The sequence below is a fragment of the Hippocampus zosterae genome, chromosome 3 (genome assembly GCF_025434085.1).
Source record: "Hippocampus zosterae strain Florida chromosome 3, ASM2543408v3, whole genome shotgun sequence".
Classification (NCBI taxonomy): domain Eukaryota; kingdom Metazoa; phylum Chordata; class Actinopteri; order Syngnathiformes; family Syngnathidae; genus Hippocampus; species Hippocampus zosterae.
In genome coordinates, this window is record NC_067453.1 from 2,533,843 (window position 1) to 2,554,234 (window position 20,392).

Genomic DNA, 20,392 nt, shown 5'->3' on the forward strand with positions numbered 1-20,392 from the left:
CCAAAAGGAGTGAAATGTGAAGTATTTTTGAATTTATACATAGTTTAATTGTATCAGTGTATAGTTTTTGGTTCAATTTTAAAATGGCTTAAACAGTTACAGCAAACAATAACAAATAATAAGGGTACAGTTTCACCTGAAGTTTGAGTTGCATCATCATTTATAAACATCCCAGGAATGCTGGTACAAGCTGCCACGTTTAAGAAAAGTTGAATGTACTCTCATCTTAAATATATATATATATATATATATATATATATATTCATTCATTCATTCATCTTCCGAGCCGCTTGATCCTCACTAGGGTCGCGGGGGGTGCTGGAGCCTATCCCAGCTGTCTTCGGGCAGTAGGCGGGGGACACCCTGAATCGGTTGCCAGTCAATTGCAGGGCACACAGAAACGAACAACCATGCGCACTCACACTCACACCTAGGGACAATTTAGTGTGTTCAATCAGCCTGCCACGCATGTTTTTGGAAAGTGGGAGGAAACCGGAGCACCCGGAGAAAACCCACGCGGGCCCGGGGAGAACATGCAAACTCCACACAGGGAGGTCTGAGCTGGAATCGAATCCGGTACCACTGCACTGTGAAGCCGACGTGCTAACCACTGGACTACCGGGCCGCCTATATATATATATATATATATATATATATATATATATATATGCAGTATAATGCAAGCTCTAAGCTCATGGTGGTTATTACAAAAGCAGCTGCTTGCTGGTACGATTTGCTGTGATTTATATTTGATCAGATTTACCGCGCCTACTGCGGTGATTAGTCAAATAGTAAAATAATTGTTTGTGTCAGCCCATTAGCAAGTGTGTACTCTACACATTGCACAGTACTACAGTGCCTTAAACATGCCAAGGCATGCACATCAAGAATAGGCGGTGTTTTTTATTTCTTATCATTTCATTCATTTATTTGTCCTTTTAACATATTTTTATTTTCCATTGTTACTAATTCATTTTCTGGTTGTCCTTTCAAGTTATATTCAAAGTTGAGTTTTCAAGGATTGAAGGAATATTTATTGTCATTCAAACAAACAATTACACAGATATGGTACACAATACAAGACCTGGGATACCAGGTTAGCCCAGTAAGTCCCACAACTTGTGAAAATAAAAAAACAAACAAAATAAGGTAAAATGAATATTCAAGGTTTGAATGTGTGCAAAGATACAATGCAAAATTGTGGCTGCAGCCGAATGAAAAAGCACCAGGCATGATTTTCACATGATATGTATCAGATCATTTTGTACATGACAAAAAGAATATCAGTGTTCAAGAATAACTCTCCACAGCTGCAGCACCTGGTGGCCAACTTGGACGTGCATCCATCCTTCCATTATCTGAGTCGCGGGCACGCTGAAGCCTATCCCAGCTCTCTTTGGGCAGTTGGCGGGCTACACCCTGAACAGATTGCCAGACAATCGCGGGGCACACATAGACAAACAACCATTCACACTCAAAATCACACCTAAGGACAATTGAGAATGATCAGTTAACCTACTAGCATAGGTTTGGAATGTGGGAGGAAACTAGAGGACCCGTAGAAAACCCACGCATGCACGGGAAGAACATGAAAACTCCACACAGGAAGGCCACGGCTGTAATCGAACCCCATACCTTTGCACTTTGACACAGCCCTTCTCAGGAGTCGACCACCAGAAACACTGCAGCCCAAATAACACAAAGCATGTAATATTTCGTGGAAGAAGCATTTTTTGGGGTGGTGAAACAGATTTATGGTTAACACTGTAGTGCTTGAAATTAGCCAGGTTAATAATAATAATAATAATAATAATACATTTTATTTATAAGCGCCTTTCAAGACACCCAAGGACACTTTACAATAACAAAAAACACAAAACAATACGGGTTGAGCAGCGGCAGCCAAAACGTTAGTACGACCAAGTAACTTGTAATTGCAGCAGATAGCTACTGATGGAATGAAAGCCCTCACAATACATACGCAGTGAGGGGAGTGACAACTCATCCCAGGGACCGCATTTTAGCTAAACCCTGAAAATCCTGACAACAGAGAAGTTGTGAAAGAAAGTTAAAAGCTGTTGGCCTTATTTTTGTGGCCAGCATGAGTCTCGCTCAAAGTGCATTCTAGCTATATGCTTCAATGGGTTTTCTTTCTTTTGGTATTTTTCGTAAATGGGCGCAGTTAGGAATGGGTGGTTGCATCATTGTGGGAGTGAACATGCCCAAGTTGATTACCGGCCAAAACGGCTCCCGTTATTCCCTTTAAATTCAGCACAGATGAGGCACGCGTTCCACTAGAACTCACACACAGACGCATGGTCGTGGATGGATAGCGTTTTCCAAGTTCCACAAAATTCTGGAAAAAATGGTGCACATGCAGTTGAAACTTTTCTTGGATGAACATAACATCTTGGAGGTCTTCCAGTCAGGTTTCAAGACGATGCATAGCACGGAGTCAGCCCTGTTACGCGTTTCTAATGACATCCTCCTGGCAAATGACTCTGGAGACCACGTGTGTCTGGTTTTATTGGACTTAACTGCAGCATTTGATACAGTGGATCACAGTATTCTGCTGACTCGTTTGCAGCACTTGGTGGGCATTGGCGGGAGTGCTCTTGATTGGTTTAGGTCCTATCTAGCTGACAGGACCTTTTGTGTCAGCCTTGGCTGCTCTGAATCACGCACTGCTCCCCTGTCATGTGGTGTTCCACAGGGCTCAATTCCACATTCTGGGGCCTCTGCTGTTCTCGCTGTATCTGCTCCCATTGGGTTCCATCTTAAGGAAACATGGTATTCCTTTCCACTGCTATGCAGATGACTGCCAGATCTATGTCCCACTGAGCAAGAAAGACACCTTCTCATTAAGGCCACTCCTATCCTGTCTGGAAGAAATCAAAACCTGGATGGCACAAAATTTCTTGAAGTTCAACGAAAAGAAGACAGAGGTGATATTGTTTGGCCCCAGTGGACCTTGTACATTCCATCCTGTAGACTTGGGCCCCCTATCTCCTTATCTGAAATCAACGGTCTCAAACTTGGGACTTAAACTGGACAGTGATTTCAAACTCGATCGGCAAATTGGTGCCGTTGTTAAATCCAGCTTCTTTCACCTTAGACAGCTGGCCAAAATAAAACCTCTCCTCTCACATGAACACTTTGAGACAGTAATTCATGCCTTTGTCACATCCCGGCTCGATTACTGCAACGCCCTGTACTTTGGAGTCAGCCAGTCCTCCATCAAGCGCCTTCAGCTGGTACAGAATGCCGCTGCTCGCCTCTTGACTGGTACTCGTAAGAGGGAGCATATAACTCCTACTTTGGCATCCCTTCACTGGCTCCCCATTCATTTTAGAATTATTTTTAAGATCCTCCTCTTTGTTTTCAAATCTCTGAATAATCTCGCGCCACCTTACCTCTCTGAGCTCATACGCCCCTACACCCCTGCCCGGCGCCTCAGGTCTGTGGACCAGTCTTTGCTAGACGTACCAAGAACTAAACTGAGGCTCAGAGGGGATCGAGCCTTTTCTGTTGCTGGTCCATCTCTCTGGAATGACCTCCCACTGAACATTCGGCAAGCCTCCTCGCTGCCCATCTTTAAAGCCCTCCTCAAAACTCACTTGTATTCTTTGGCGTTTGACTCAGCATGACTTAGATTTGCTATTGGTTTTACTGCTTGGTGCTTTCTACCGCCTTATTACTTATTACTTATTACTTATTACTGATTCGTCTTACTGTTTATTGTATATGTTAAATCGCTCCATGTACAGCACTTTGTATGCAGCGATGGCTGTTTGAAAGTGCTCTATAAATACTGTTGACTTGACTTGACTTGACTTGACATGGTGGCAGCATAACAGATTCGCTAATTGGAGTCCATGCAGGAGATCGGTGCACGCAAAGTGCGTTTATGAAGAACTGCAAGAAAGTGCCTATGTGAGGATGATATTAAATTGGCCAATGTAAAATGAGAACTTGGAAAACGCTATCCATCCACGACCATGCGTCTGTGTGTGAGTTCTAGTCCACCTTCTGTCACCAAATTGCCAGGCACGTCAGGGGCCGTGTAATAGAAAATGCTCTCGGTCTACCGGAATGCCCAGTGAGGCATTGCACAGTCTGCCAAACTTCCCAAAACTTGACTTTCCTCGGCCGACTGCACGTGTGCCTTTCTATGAAAATAGAGCCTTCAAACTCAACAAATCAGGACAAGGCAAGGCAAGTTTATTTGTATGGCACATTTCATGTACAAGACAAATGAAAGTATTTCATGTAAAATATTTAAAGCATTTCAGAAAGATAAACACAATTATTGAAACATTGCAAAGGGATCATAATAAAAACTGTAATTAGTTAAAAAATCAAAAGAAAGTCTAGATAAATTAAAAGACAGCATACAAATGGGAATTAAAATGATGATAATAAAGATAGATTCATGAGAATGTAAACAATGTTTTCAACCCAGATTTAAGTGAACTGACAGCTTGAGCAGACCTCAGGTATTTGGGGAATTTGTTCCACGGGGGAGGAATATAGTTACTAATTGCTGCTTCACTTTGGTTCCGGTTCTTGGACTACGCAATAGACCTGTCCCAGATGACCTGAGGGGTCTGGATGCTTTGTATTTTGGTCCAAGACCATTGAGACATTCATAGACCAACAGCAAGATGTTAAAAATTTATTATTTGACTTACAGGAAGACAGTGTAGTGATTTGAGGACAGGTGTGATGTGGTTCAATATCCAGGGGGTTCTAAGGACTCTGGCAGCGGAATTTTGGATTAGCTGCAGCTGCCTGATTAATCGTTATGTTTGTTTGTTTGTTTGTTTGTTTGTTTGTTTGTTTGTTTTTTCTTTTAAATCAAGACACCATTATGTAATGTAGCCTTCTGAAAATAAAAGCATGAACAAGTTTTTATGTGTCTGGTTGAGACAGAAAGTCATGAATTCAATCTATGTTTTTCAGGTGGTAATAAGATAAGATAAGATAAGATAAGATAAGATAAGATAAGATATCCCTTTATTTGTCCTGCAATGGGGAAATTACAGATTAGGCAGATTTAGTAATGTTTTTTAAAGATCAACTGTTATGTACTTTTAGAAAATCCCACTTAAAATATTTTTATGTCACAAAAGGTTAATTCAACAAAATACACTAATTAAAGCATGAAAAAACAATTTCTATTTCGTAAATTGACAAAGTAATCGCTTATCCGAAATGAGATCCTGATGAGCATCAAACCCGGAAGTGTGACGTCACTTAAAGACAACAATAGCGGGGACCATTATGGAAAAACAGCCATACATTGATTCATAAAGTGACGTTTCAAACATATCTGAGGGGATGCAGGTGTTTGAGAAGTTGGAGATGTAGGACCAGACATGTACAAGGCAGATGCTCAGAATGCGGAAAATGTGCCCGAATCGCTGGACAGGGAGTGGAGGCGAGACCCATTGAGATTGGAAGAACGGTAAACTATATGGGCTGCAGTTATTCAGCTATGCAGTTATAGCCGAGCGTTATTGTTTGCAAATCGATGCTGTACCGAGCTATAAATTGCGCACGGTGGGTTTACCGACTTGGTCCATGTATTCCCACAAGCTGTGAGAGAAGACATCACAGTGGGTTGGTGTCTTACATTGTCACTGCTAAGGTAGATCTGTTGCGTTGTAGGCCACATTCCACATGTTATTGGCAGCATTATTAGTTGCAACCATGACAGAGGATTGATTCTATCTGTGCACTTGTTTGAATGTTTTCATACAGGATTACATCAATGTACACATGTAATACTTTGAAGTGAATGTTTACAACAGCCTATTATTCCTTGATTTGTCGTGATGGGATGATGATACCTCAAGGAGTGTATTGAAATACTACACAAACAGTGTCGGCACTGTATTGATACTGTGTTGGTCACCCATTAATGACCCATGCAGTAGTTATAAAATCATTACAGGTAAAGAAATTCCTTCCTTGTATAAATGCTAAACTAACTGAGTTGTCATGTAAAATACTGTCTAGTAACTTTGAGTTACAATTCATAGTTACAAATTTTAACTCATGTAGATAATTTGTGTTCACTGTTAAATCATGAAATAAAAGACAAAAAGTGATTAATTTATACATATTTATTGAGGAACAAAAGTTTTTAGAGTGTCTTTGCTCCAAGGCGATTTCTCCTCTTAGACACCAGCTCCCCAGACTTACAAAATGCTATTTCACATGGTACAGATGACAATGGTGAGCAGAGAGTTTTAAGTGCAAGTTGATGCAAATGTGGATATGTTTTCTGGTTTCATTTCCAATATAATAGTAAAGGGCCTTGGTTTGTGTGTGTGTTTGCTTCTGCCAGGTAGCATTGGACTTCAATTTTGGAGTCAGCTGTTGCATTTGAGGTGTTCTGGGTCTCTGCAACCTCCATAGCAAGTGTTACCCAGAGATTGTGCCCTAAAGAATAGTTAACCTTTAGTTTAATATCACATGACACAGTGCCACAGAAATAAACGAAAAAACACAAAGAAATTTGTTTTCATACCTGAACTGTTCACGTTGACCACTGCCTCATCCACTCCGTGCTTGTTAGGAACTGCAAGCCAACAGGAAATATCTTGTCAAAAGCTTCACAAAAGGACTATAATTTTTACAAGTACATAAAATACATATCAAGCAGACATCAGACGACACGGTGGAAGGTGGTTAGCACTGTCGTCTCACAGCAAGAGGGCTGGACGTTCGTTACCAGGCCTCGGCCCTGTCTGTTTGCAATAATGTTTTTTTTTTTTAAATTTCAAGCACAATTTTTCGAGAGAATTTCAACATACCTGGGGTACTCTCATAAGTCTCTGCCAATTCTTCGGTGCCATGCCGAGCTCTATAATGCCTCAGCATTGATGAAAATCTCTAATTTATGTAAGATGGAATGACCTCCCACTGAACATTCGGCAAGCCTCCGCGCTGCCCATCTTCAAAGCCCTCCTCAAAACTCACTTGTATTTGGCGTTCGACTCGGCATGACTTGGATTTGTTCTTGATTTTACTGTCTGGTGCTTTCTACCGCCTTTATTACCGATTTGTCTTACTGTTTATTGTGCATGTTAAATCGCTCAATGTACAGCACTTTGTATGCAGCGATGGCTGTTTGAAAGTGCTCTATAAATACTGTTGACTTGTTGACTTGTTGAAGATAGCTCTGTGGAGCAGAGCCAACACTTCACTTACATTAACACAAAAAGTTAATTATTCTGAAAACAATTAAAACCTCTTCCCAGAACAGAGCAAAAACTAAGGTGGAGCATTGCATTCACTTGTTAAAAAACAGACACCCTCTCATGATTTCGAGATCAGGATCTCGTAATAACGAGATAAAATGAAGAAAGCAACTGTAAAGTTCTTTCTCTGGCGATTATATGTATCACTGTCACGTTGAGCCCGAGGCGATGAGGGATCGCCTCGTGCACAACAGAAAAAAAGAGGTGGATCCCCGGAGAAGCAGACAACGAAAAGATCTTGTGAGAACAAAGGGTTTTTTAATAAAGAACAAAAGGAGCCCGGACAGGGAAAACGGTAACAGAAAACGCTGGTCAAATAAGGACCAGGAAAAAATAAGGAAGACAACTGAAAACGCTCGCGAAACGATAAAGGGCGAGGAACAACCGAGATAACAATCTGATCACTATAAGAGGTACGCGAATGATTGAGGCCGTAAGGCAATAGGGCAGCGAGAAATAGTCGAACGACGAGAATAGCAAATCGAGAGCAATGGCACGGTAAGGAATTCTCCGGCAGTGGGAGAACTGCCGGAGTCTCATTAATATAGGAGGGTAATCAGCCCGAAATTACGGACAGGTGCGCAGATGGCGGGAGAGAAAACCCGCCACCTGCTGGCGGACACGCGACGTGACAGTACCCCCCCCTCAATGGACGCCTCCCGGCGGACTACCCGGCTTGGATGGATGTGCAGCGTGGAAGTCGCGCAAAAGGGACGGATCAAGGATCCAGGAGCGAGGCACCCACTGCCGCTCCTCAGGCCCGTAGCCCTCCCAGTCGACCAGATACTGGAACCCCTTTCCCCTGCGCCGAGAGTCCAGGATGGCACGAACCGTGTACACCGGGTCACCGTCGACGACCCGCGGAGGGGGCGGCGGCGTGGGAGGAGGAGCCAAGTCACTGGAAGACACGGGTTTGAGTAGGGAGACGTGGAAGACGGGGTGAACCTTCATGGTGGGTGGCAGCCGGAGCCTGACTGCAGATGGACTGATGACGGCCTCGACCTCGAACGGTCCAGTAAATCGGGGTCCCAGTTTCGCAGACGTGCCGGCCAGCCGAAGATCCCTAGTCGCCAACCACACCTTCTGTCCTACCACGTATGAAGGAGCCGGGCGCCGGCGACGATCCGCGATCCGCTGGTTCCTGGCCGCCGTGCGGGACAACGCAGCCCGGGCCTCCTTCCACACGCGATGGGCCCGCTTGAGGTGGTGCTGCACAGAGGGGACCTCCACCTGCCCCTCCTGGGACGGGAACAGCGGCGGCTGGTACCCGTAGGCGGCCATGAAGGGGGACCTACCAGTGGCAGAAGAGACGAGGGTGTTGTGCGCGTACTCCACCCAGGGTAAGTGGTCGACCCAGGATGAGGGACGGTGAAGGCACACACAGCGGAGGGCCGCCCCCAGATCCTGGTTGGCACGCTCGGCTTGTCCATTGGACTGGGGGTGGTACCCCGAGGTCAGACTGGCCGTGGCCCCGAGGGACCGGCAGAACTGCTTCCAGACGCGGGATACGAACTGGGGCCCCCGGTCCGAGACAATGTCCAGTGGAATGCCGTGGAGACGGAAGACGTGTTCGACAAGGAGGTCGGCGGTCTCCAGCGCCGACGGCAACCTGGACAAAGGAACAAAATGAGCCGCCTTGGAGAAGCGGTCCACGATCGTGAGTACGACAGTTCGACCCCGGGAAGGCGGGAGACCCGTGACGAAGTCCAGGGCGATGTGGGACCACGGGCGAGGAGGAATGGGCAACGGCTGGAGCAGTCCCGCCGGCGGCTGATGGGACGACTTGCCGCAGGCGCAGGAGGTGCAGGCCTTGATGAACTCCGTCACGTCGTTGCGGAGCTCCGGCCACCAGAAACGCTGGGCGACGAGTTGCACAGTCCGGTTCACCCCGGGATGACACGCCACCTTGGACCCATGTCCCCACTGCAGAACTTCAGATCGTAAGGGAGGAGGTACGAATAGCCTCCCTGCTGGGCACTCCGTCGGCACCTGAACCCCCTCCAGGGCTGCCTGGATCCGCTGCTCAACCTCCCACTGGACGGCCCCCACGACGCACCGGGTCGGGAGGATGGTCTCCGGGGATCGATCCCTCCCCGCAGGCTCGTGGAGACGGGAGAGGGCGTCGGGCTTGGTCTTCTTAGACCCGGGAGAGTAGGTGAGGATGAAGTCGAACCTGGTAAGGAAGAGGGCCCACCGGGCCTGACGGGCGTTCAGTCTTTTGGCGGAGCGGAGGTAGGCGAGGTTTTTATGATCCGTGTAGACCGTAAAGGGTTCCTTTGCCCCCTCGAGCCAGTGCCGCCACTCCTGCAAGGCGGTCACAACTGCCAACAGTTCACGGTTGCCCACGTCGTAATTGGACTCGGCGGAGCTGAGTCGACGGGAGAAGAAGGCGCAGGGGTGCAACTTCTGGTCGACCGGAGAGCGCTGGGACAGCACAGCCCCCACCCCCGAATCCGAGGCGTCCACCTCCACGATAAAGGGGAGATCAGGATCAGGGTGCTGTAGTACGGGGGGACTGGTGAACGCCGCCTTCAGGTTTGCGAACGCCGCATCCGCGGTCGGATCCCACTTAAATGGGGTTTTAATGGACGTAAGGCGGGTTAAGGGGAGCGCCTTCTGACTATAACCGCGGATGAAGCGTCGGTAGAAGTTGGCGAACCCCAGAAAGCGCTGCAGTTCCTTGCGATTGGCTGGAACCGGCCAGTTAGTGACTGCACGCGTCTTAATGGGGTCCGCCCTTAACCTGCCCTGTTCAATAATGAACCCTAGGAAGGAGATGACGGGGACATGGAATTCACACTTTTCTGCCTTGACGAAGAGCCGGTTCTCCAGTAGACGTTGTAGCACCAGCCTAACGTGTTGCTGGTGCTCGTGTAATGACTGGGAAAAAATTAAAATATCGTCAAGGTAAACGAAACAAAAGATGTTTATCATGTCCCTTAGCACATCATTGATTAGATTTTGGAAAACGGCAGGGGCGTTGGTGAGCCCAAAAGGCATAACCAGGTATTCAAAATGACCCAGAGGGGTCTTAAAAGCCGTCTTCCACTCGTCACCCTCCCGGATGCGAACCAAGTGGTAAGCGCTGCGCAAGTCTAATTTGGAGAAAATGGTGGCTGAATGTAATGGAGCGAAGGCGGAGTCCAACAAGGGTAGCGGGTATCTATTTTTAATTGTAATTTCATTTAATCCACGATAGTCCACGCAGGGCCGTAGGGATTTATCCTTCTTCCCCACGAAGAAAAAACCCGCCCCTAACGGTGAACGCGATGGTCTAATAAGACCTGCGGCGAGCGAGCTGTTTATGTACTCCGTCAATGCCTCGCGCTCGGGTTGGGACACCTGATACAGCCGCGAGGTCGGCAACGGAGCGCCCGCCTGCAGGTCTATAGCACAATCGTAGGGGCGGTGTGGAGGCAAAGAGTGGGCACGATCCTCGCTGAACACCTCCTTTAGATCCCGATAGCAATCCGGCACTCCGTCAAGGCAGATCTCCTCGGGGGGTGTGACACGTTCATGCTTCCCGACGGCCGATTGTAGACAGTGCTGGTAACAATATGGGCTCCAGCTGTCTATCGCTGGGCGCGCCCAGGAAATCACGGGATTGTGTGTCTTCAGCCAGGGTAACCCGAGAACGATCGGGGCATTGCGAGACTGCATTAGGTAAAAACGGCGATGTTCGACATGGTTGCCGGACAGTAGAAGTTTCAACGGCTCCGTCCTATGCGTAACTACCGCCAGGAGGCGCCCATCAAGATCACAAACCCGCTTCCTATCTATCAACCTCTCCACGGAACAACCCAGCTCGGATGCGAGATCGGTGTCCATTACACAGTCATCTGCCCCCGAGTCTACCAGAGCCCGAACCCGCCACGACCGGGACCCCGTTAATATCTCCCCCTCGAGTTCGAGTCTGTTGGGGTGTCCAGGCCGCGAGTCGACTCGCCTAGACTCGAAGGGGGGCGCGCGCGGTCGTGACTCACAGTACTCCTGGTGGGCAGGGGGTGACGACCCCGGATGGCTGGTTGCGGCGTGAGGAGATGGTGGAACGCCGTCAGTCGTCGCTCGGTCGCTGAAACGACGCTTTCTTTCCTCCGCACCGGCGTCCCTGCCTCCCAGCTGCACCTGTTCCTCCGTGGGTGTTCGTCGGAACTGGGACCGATCACCTCCACGCTCCCGGCTTCGCTCCCTCAGGCGATTGTCCATGAGGAGGGAGAGGTCGATTAATTCCTCCAGGTTGGTGCTGTGGTCGCGGGTCGCCAGCTCGTCCTTGAGTTGAGGGTTTAGCCCGCGGCGAAACAGGCCACACAGCGCCCGATCACCGTATCCACTCTGGGCGGCCAGGATCCGGAACTCGATGGAGTAATCCGCTACCGATCGCTCTCCCTGGTGGAGGGCGAGTAGCCGGCCCTCTGCCTCTCTGCCTCGCACGGGATGATGGAACACCCGGCGGAACGCAGCCACGAAGTCGGGGAACGAAGTACGGAGATTCGGCTTAGCGTCACTGGTCGCGATTGCCCACGATGCCGCCGGACCTGTTAACAGACTCATGACATAAGCCACCTTGGCGGCGTCATTAGCATAGGCAGAAGGCTGTAGGTCGAATATGAGAGAGCACAGGTGGAGGAAGTGTCCACACTGCCCGTGCTCGCCCCCGTAGCGAGGGGGGTGTGGAAGCGATGGCTCCCTCGTCATAATGGGATATGAGGAGGGCGCTTCGGGAATAATAGAACGAACCCCGGGGGGAGATGGTCTCCGCTCTTCCACCCGGACCAACCGAGGTTCTAAATCATCGGACCGATGAGCCAGCATGGAGACCGCGCCACGGAGTTCCCTAATGGCTTGGCCCTGCTGACTCATCTGTTGCTCTTGTCGGGAAAGAGCGGACAAAATCCTTTCGATGTCTGCGGGATCCATGGTGGCCGGAGAATTCTGTCACGTTGAGCCCGAGGCGATGAGGGATCGCCTCGTGCACAACAGAAAAAAAGAGGTGGATCCCCGGAGAAGCAGACAACGAAAAGATCTTGTGAGAACAAAGGGTTTTTTAATAAAGAACAAAAGGAGCCCGAACAGGGAAAACGGTAACAGAAAACGCTGGTCAAATAAGGACCAGGAAAAAATAAGGAAGACAACTGAAAACGCTCGCGAAACGATAAAGGGCGAGGAACAACCGAGATAACAATCTGATCACTATAAGAGGTACGCGAATGATTGAGGCCGTAAGGCAATAGGGCAGCGAGAAATAGTCGAACGACGAGAATAGCAAATCGAGAGCAATGGCACGGTAAGGAATTCTCCGGCAGTGGGAGAACTGCCGGAGTCTCATTAATATAGGAGGGTAATCAGCCCGAAATTACGGACAGGTGCGCAGATGGCGGGAGAGAAAACCCGCCACCTGCTGGCGGACACGCGACGTGACAATCACAGGTTCACTTGATAAACTGATAAAGTGAGTTTGTGCGCCACCATAAAAAATAGTATTGTAAAATCTGTCCTTCCTATTTGTGTGTTCGAGGGCTGGGTAAGTTGAGTCACGGGTGACGTCATTGGGAGGGAAGAAGCCCGGTTGGGAAAATATCGGCTCCGACAGTTAGTCTGGAGTGCATGGGCGTGAGTTGTGGCCAATAGAAGCTCCTGTGAGTGTGTATTAATTACTGCCTTTTTTTGTTTATTAAAAAGCGACCATATTGCATAAGCGACTGAGTGCATGCTTGATCACATTGAAGGGCATTAAAGTATATAACAGTAAACAATGCTCATAGAAAATTCTGGTCCAACTCATTGATTGATGAATACAGTTAATGGGACTGTAGTCATGTGATGACGTTGAATTGAAAACTTGCATGTCATCTGCGTAAATATGAAAAAAGATGTAGTGATGCTCCACAATCTGAGCACGTAGATATTAAATAGAAGTGGTCAGAGAACGAACCCTTGATGGAACCCAAAATTGTTCTGTCTTTGCAGATTTTTTCAGCACTTATCTTCAAACATATTTAATGCATTTACTTTGAAACAAATCGAGAAAATGACGTTACATGGTCTTAAAACAATCGAGTAATCCTCTCTGTAGGCATCAATGAATCTTGGTCCTCTGTCAATCAGAGTCATTTCCTGTTGCCGCATGTTTGGAATTGAAACAAGTAGGGATAAACAAAAGTGCGATAATCTTTTTGGAGTGGGGCCTTTTGGTCTTGCAACTTATTCCTCTCAGCCTGTAAATGCATAGACAAACCCCAATTCCAATGCACTTGGAAAATTCTATAATAAATACCGAATACAATGTGACAAGTTATTTTCATTGATTTTTGGGAGAAATATTTCTACTTCTCCAAAATGACAGATATGATGACACTTGGTACTCATTAGTGGACTACTAACTACAACATTAAGAATGAAAAGGGTTGTTTGAATAGATTTTTGATAAATATTTTTTTCTATTCATGAATATTTTTATGATTTAAATATCTTACTTCTTGAAAATGACAGATATGATGTGGCACCTAGAGCTGTACTGATCAGTGGCCTGCTGTTGCCAACTATGATATTACAGCAATCAGAATATGAAAAGTGTTTGAACTGATTATTTTTGTCAAGTTATGAGAACCTTTCTTAAATGTCACTTACTTCTCCAAAATGACAAATATGATAATACTTTGAACAATAGGAATTAGTGAGCTACCACTGCCACCCACTACAGCAATGAGAATGGGAAAAGTTGTAAAAATAGATTTGTGGTGAATATTTATGCCAATTTATTTCATCAAATGTCTCCATACTGAGAAATATTAGCAAGGCCTTATGTGTAGTCTGCATATTTAGCTCCAACAGAAATCAGAATGAAAAAAATTGCATTGGTTTGCATTTTTGAAAAGGCCAACATTTTCTAGGCCAGTTTGAGACGTAGAATCTAAATATCTCATTAGTGTTTCACATTATGCTCTTAGTTTTATTTTTTGTGGGGGTTTTTCCAATTTAAATTTTTCTATTGAGTGTGCTCGGCATACTTTTTTTTACGGTGGGCGAGGTGGGGTGGGGGTGGACAGTTTTTAATCATATTAAAGCAGTATTTATTGTATTTATTTGGCATAATCACTTTATTACTTGATGAAAGGGTGCACATCGACATTTAATGACAGTTTTTCAGTTTCTTCATGACAATGGATAGTTTGTTCATGCACTTCACAAACACATACAGGTATATATTCAGATAAGAAAAGCTTTATTTGTCTCACAATGGAGAAATTCCCAATTTACAGCAACAAAATTATGAAAGGGAGAAAGTAGAAGACAAAAAATATAGAAATCAACATAACTAGAAAATTTAAATATAAGCATATTAAAAATGGGTGAATATATAATTTTGCTCATCTAAACCCTCGGGTGGTGTCTGTCCCACATTCAGCTCAGGTCCTCTACCAGGGGCCAGGAAGCTTGAGGGTTCTGCGCAGTATCCTTGCTGTTCCTAACACTGCACTTTTCTGCGCTGAGATGTCCGATGTTGTTCCTGGTATCTGTTGCAACCACTCATCCAGTTTGGGGTCACTGGCCCGAGTCCTCTGACCACCACAGGCACTACTGTCACCTTTACCTTCCAGGCTCTCTCCAGCTCCTCTCTGAGCCCTTGGTTTTTTCCCACTTTCTCCTGTTCCTTCTTTCTGATGTTTCCATCACTACATCCACTACAACGGCTTTCCTCTGCCCTTCATCTATGATCATGATATCTGGTTGGTTCTCCAGATCAACCCTAGGAAAACTAAGGAGTTGGTTGTGGATTTCTGCAGGAAACAGTCCTCACCAGTACCGATGAACATCCAGGGTATGGACATAGAGAGGGTTAGTTAGTTAGTTAGTTAGTTAGTTAGTTAGTTAGTTAGTTAGTTAGTTAGTTAGTTAGTTAGTTAGTTAGTTAGTTAGTTAGTTAGTTAGTTCCGCCCGTTCCTATTTGGAACATTGGGCGACGAGTTTCCTCCATTTGGTCCGGTCACTGGCGACCCTTCTTGCTCCATGCCAGCTGACACCCATCTCACTGAGGTCTTCTTTGGCAGTCTGTCTCCACGTCTTCTTTGGCCTACCTCTCTTCCTCTTTCCACCCTCTGACATCCAGTCCATGGCCACACTTGCCGGTCTCTCTCTTGGCAGTCGGAGTACGTGGCCGATCATTTTCCTTCTCCTTTCAGAGACAATGTCTGACAGTTCAGCCACTCCTGCCTTCTTCATCACCTCCTCGTTGGTGACGTGGTCTCTCCATGAGATCCTCAGGATGGATCTCAGGCAACGCCGATGGAAGACATCTAACTTGTTGGTTATGTTGGCGGTCTTCATCCATGTCTCACAGGCGTAAAACGCTGTTGGGATAACCACTGACATATAGAGGCGTAGCTTGGTGGTCGTAGTGATGGCTTTCGATGACCAGATGTTGCGGAGGCGTTGGAACACTCCCGCAGCTTTACCAAGTCTACTGTTGACGTCTTTCTCCACACCACCTGTATTTGAGATGTTACTCCCAAGATATGTGAAGCTGTCAATGTACTCTATGTCATGTTGGTGTAGAGTGAGTGGTTGAAGGTGTTGGTGCTGTCCGACGGCCATGGCCTTGGTCTTTTCCTGGCTAATTCGCAAACCGACCTTAACTCCGTGATCATACAGATTATTGGTCAACTCCTGGAGTGTGGGCTGGGTGTGACTTAACAGGGCCAAATCATCTGCAAATTCCAGGTCAGCTAGTCTGCTCCCTCCCCACTTGATGCCAGCTTTTGCTCCTGTGATGGACTTCCTCATCACAAAGTCGATTATGATAATGAAGAGTAGGGGTGACAGAATGCAACCCTGTCTTACACCAGTGACAATGTCAAAATCGTCAGTTGTGCCACTGTTGGTTTTGACACAACAGTTTGAGTTGTGGTACAATGACTTGAAGATGTTGATGTACTTGAGGGGTACACCATACTGCTGGACGATCTGCCACAGTGACTCCCGGTGGATGCTGTCGAAGGCTTTCTTGAAATCGATATAGTTGATCATGAGTGGTATCTGAAGTTCTTGGCACTGCTCTATGATGTTTCGAAGGGTAAAGATCTGTTCGGCGCAAGACCTTCCCTTCCTGAAACCGGCTTGCTCTTCCCTCAAGATGTTATCCACTTCATCTTTAAGGCGATGTAGCAGAACACTGCAGAATACCTTGCTGGGAATTGACAGCAGCGTAATGCCCCGCCAGTTATTGCAGTCTGCGAGGCTTCCCTTCTTGGGGACCGTGACAATAACCCCACGTCTCCAGTCGGCAGGAACCTCTTCAGCATGCCAAATCAGGTTGAACAGGTGGGTAAGGCTCTTCACAACAGCATCTTGGCCATGTTTCAACAGCTCGGCAGCTATCTCATCGAGTCCCGGTGCCTTGTTCTTAAGGCCATTGATTGGTCTGGCAACCTCAGTCTCGGATATCTCTTTCGATGTAATATTTAGAGCTGGAGCTGGTGTCTCTTGATCGAAATTGAAGAGCACGGGAGGCATTGGTTGGTTGAGAACCTCCCTGAAGTGTTCCAGCCATTTTGCTTCTTGCTCCTCGTCGCTTAGAAGTGTCCTGCCATCCTTGCTCCTGATTGGCACGACAGAGCTGCTCCTGGAGTTGGTTAGCTCCCGCACGATCTTGTATAGGGTCGTCGTGTCGTTGTTCTCTGCTGCTTCCTGTGCCTCTCTTGTTTTCTCTTCTAGCCACTGTCTTTTATCCTTCCTGCAACTCTTCTTCACTGGCCTGTCCAAGTGTCTGTACTCCTCGTCTTCCATCCTCCAGCTCCGGAGCCTCCTCTTTTGTTCTCTTTTTATCTTAGCCACTTTCCTTTCCTCAATCAACTTCCAGGTGTCGTCTGTTATCCATCTCTCTTTGTTGGTACCCGTCTTTCTGCCTATAACTGCTTCTGCAGTGTCAGCAATGGCACAAGAGAACATACGCCACTGGTCCTCAATGTTTGCAAGGTGTTCCTACTCAATTCCTCACAGAAGCGTTCGGAGAAGTTTTTATTCTTTAGCTTGTCCACCGCATAAGGGCTCTTGGGCTGCACCTTTTTCACCTTCTTCAGCTTCAGCCTGATTTTACTCACCACAAGGAAGTGGTCTGAACCCACATCCGCACCTCTGTAGGAGCGAACGTCGAGCAATGACGAGCGCCACCTATTTTGATGCAGATGTAGTCCAGTTCGTTCCGGGTCCCGCCACCAGGTGAAACCCAGGTTACTCTGTGGATCCGCTTGTGCTCAAAAAAGGTGTTGCCAATGCTGAGGCCGTTGGTACTGGTTAGCATCAACAGTCTCTCCCCGTTGTCGCTCTCAAACCCATGCGGTCCAACTGTGGCATTCAGGCCCCTTCTGTCATTATCCAGTTTTGCGTTGAAGTCTCCAATCAGCATTTTGATGTCATGTCTGGGGATCTCCTCAAGCACGGTCTGGAGCTGGTTGTAGAAGGTGTCTTTATCGTCCGCTGAGGCAGCTTCGGTTGGGGCATAGACTTGTACGATGGTTACTTTGGCATATCTGGTGTAGAGCCTTGCTGTAATAATCCGTTCATTCACCGGCTTCCATCCAATCAATGCTTTTGCTGCACTACTGGAGAGGATGATGCCGACTCAATGGGAATGGTGGTCTTGCTTCCCAGAGTACAGAAAAGTTGCTCCATTAACCATGAGGCGCCCTTGCCCCGTCCAAGATCGCCTAAGATGTCCAGGCGATAGTCCCTCATATTCTTCAGCACCTGGTCCATGCGGCCAGACTGGAATATTGTGCGCACATTCCAGGTGCCTACTCTGGTGTTGGTTTTGGTTCCAAAGATCGGGGTCATCAGGGGTCGGGCTTCCTGCAGGATTTCACCCGGCCCCGTCATAGATACATCCAAGGATGTGCCGTCTCTTCTTCACCGTGGTTTACCGGAATGGCTTCCTCTCGTCGTTTCTGTAACAGGTTTTTGTTTTTACAGGGTGAAGTTGTTAACCTCACGCCCAACCCCCAACCTGGAGGACCAGTTGGATGCAGTTTAACGTCATACCCAGGACACACATAGAGAGGGTGACCTCCTACAAGTACCTTGGTGTTCTTCTGAACAACAAACTGGACTGGTCTACAAACACGGACACCCTGATTAGGAAAGGATAGAGCCAACTCTTCCTACTCAGGAAACTGAGGTCTTTTGGGGTTCAGGGGTCGCTCCTTAAGACTTTCTATAACTCAGTGGTGGCCTCGGCCATCCATTATGGCATTGTCTGCTGGTCAGGCAGCATCTCAGCCCGGGACAGAAAGAGACTGGAGTGACTGGTCAGGAAGGCCAGTTCTGTCCTGGGTTGCTCCCTTGACACTCTGGAGGAGGTGGGCAACAGAAGGATGCTAACTAAGCTAAAAGCTGTGATGGCCAGTCCCTCCCACCCCCTCCAGCCCGCCCTGACAGCACTTGGTAGCTCCTTCAGCAAGAGACTGTTACACCCGCGCTCCAAGAAGGAGAGATACCGACACTCGTTCCTACCGACTGCTGTCAGGCTGCTGAATAAAAATAACAACAACAATAATAATAATAATAATAATAATTAAATGATGTGCAAGACAATTGTAAATAGCACTGCGATTTATCCATTTTGTGTTTATATTGCACTTAATTGAATGGTGGTTGTTGTTTTTTTTTCTTCTTTCTTCTTTCTACCTACATTCTTGCTGCTGGAGGCTGTAAATTTCCCCAGTGTGGGACAAATAAAGGATATCTTATCTTATCTTATCTTATCTTATTACCATCTTGCCAGTCTGTATCTGGAGGATCTTTGCTCGGTCATTCTGCACCACCTTTGGAGGTGTTTCCCATTTTATCCTTGGGGTTTCCAGTCCATACTCCGCACAGATGTTTTGGTAGACTATGCCAGCCACCTGGTATGGCGTTCAATGTCGGTTTTCTCTGCCAGCAGCTTACACCCTGCAGTTATGTGTTGGATCGTCTCAGGTGCCTCTTTGCACAAACTACACCTTGGGTCTTGTCTGAGATTTCTGAGATCAGCCACTCCAGTTATGGTCCGGTGGTACATCCCGTGTACCGGCTTGTCCTGCCATGGTGGTCCCTCTACCACAGGGGTGTCCAAAGTCGGTCCTCAAGGGCCGCTGTCCTGCCTGTTTTCCAGCTCTCCCAGGAGCAACACACCTGATTAAAATCATCAGAATATATATATATAAGGCAGTAGGTAGCTTTTTCTCTACGTAAACTGGCTGGGGCAATGCCTGCCAATACTCGTAGGAACTCCGTGGGGGTGGGACACAGACATCCGGTGATTATCCTCATGGTGTCGTTGAGGGCAACATTGATCTTCTTTGAATGGGTACTGTGGCACCACACTGGTGTTACATATTCAGCTGTGCTGTAAGCAAGCGCAAGAGCACTTGTACGGAGTGTGTGAGTGCTTGCACCCCAGGACAAACCAGCTAGGCGTCTCAGCAGATTGTTTCGAGCTGTTACTTTGGCACGAAGAGCATCTATGTGCTGTTTATATGTGAGCTGTCGGTCGAGCTTCACTCCTAGATACGTGGGGGATGGGTTATGTGGGAGTGGAGTCCCATGCAGGGAGACAGAGAGTTGGCGCTTGGATTCCATGTTGTTTAGGTGGAAAGGCGTGGTGGTGGTCTTTGCCAAGCTCAATTTAAGTCTCCACGTTCTCAGGTATTCCGATATCAGTACCATATCAGCAGTTAGTGATTTTTCCACCATGCGCCAGCTTTTGTGGGAGTAGCATAGTGCAAGATCGTCAGCATATCCATATGGATTAGACTTGGTTTTGGGCATATCGCTGATATAGATGTTAAAGAGCATAGGCGAGAGGCATGATCCCTGTGGTACTCCATTTCTCAAGCAGCGGGGTCGACTGCATTTTCCATCACTGGTCTTTAGCACAAAGCTTTGGTTTGCCAGAATATTGCACAGGAAGTGTACCATTTGCTTGTCCGGAATCATCTGGAGAAGCTTCAGTATCAGGCCTTGATGCCATCCAGTATCATATGCCGCAGTTAGGTCAACCAAGATAACTCCAGCCTTGTTTCCCTTTTCAAAGCTATCTTCAATATTACTGGTCAGCTTGATTATTTGCTGGTTGGTACAGTGTCCATGTT

At 47.1% G+C, this 20,392-nt stretch overlaps 2 protein-coding genes across 2 annotated transcripts in view; one reads left to right on the top strand and one right to left on the bottom strand.

Moving 5' to 3' along the window:
• The window catches only part of LOC127597271 (uncharacterized), a 180,776-nt gene that overhangs the window by 63,636 nt on the left and 96,748 nt on the right, over window positions 1-20,392 (bottom strand). The window lies entirely within an intron of this gene.
• pard6a (par-6 family cell polarity regulator alpha) overlaps window positions 1-20,392 on the top strand; it is a 40,570-nt gene that overhangs the window by 646 nt on the left and 19,532 nt on the right. The window lies entirely within an intron of this gene.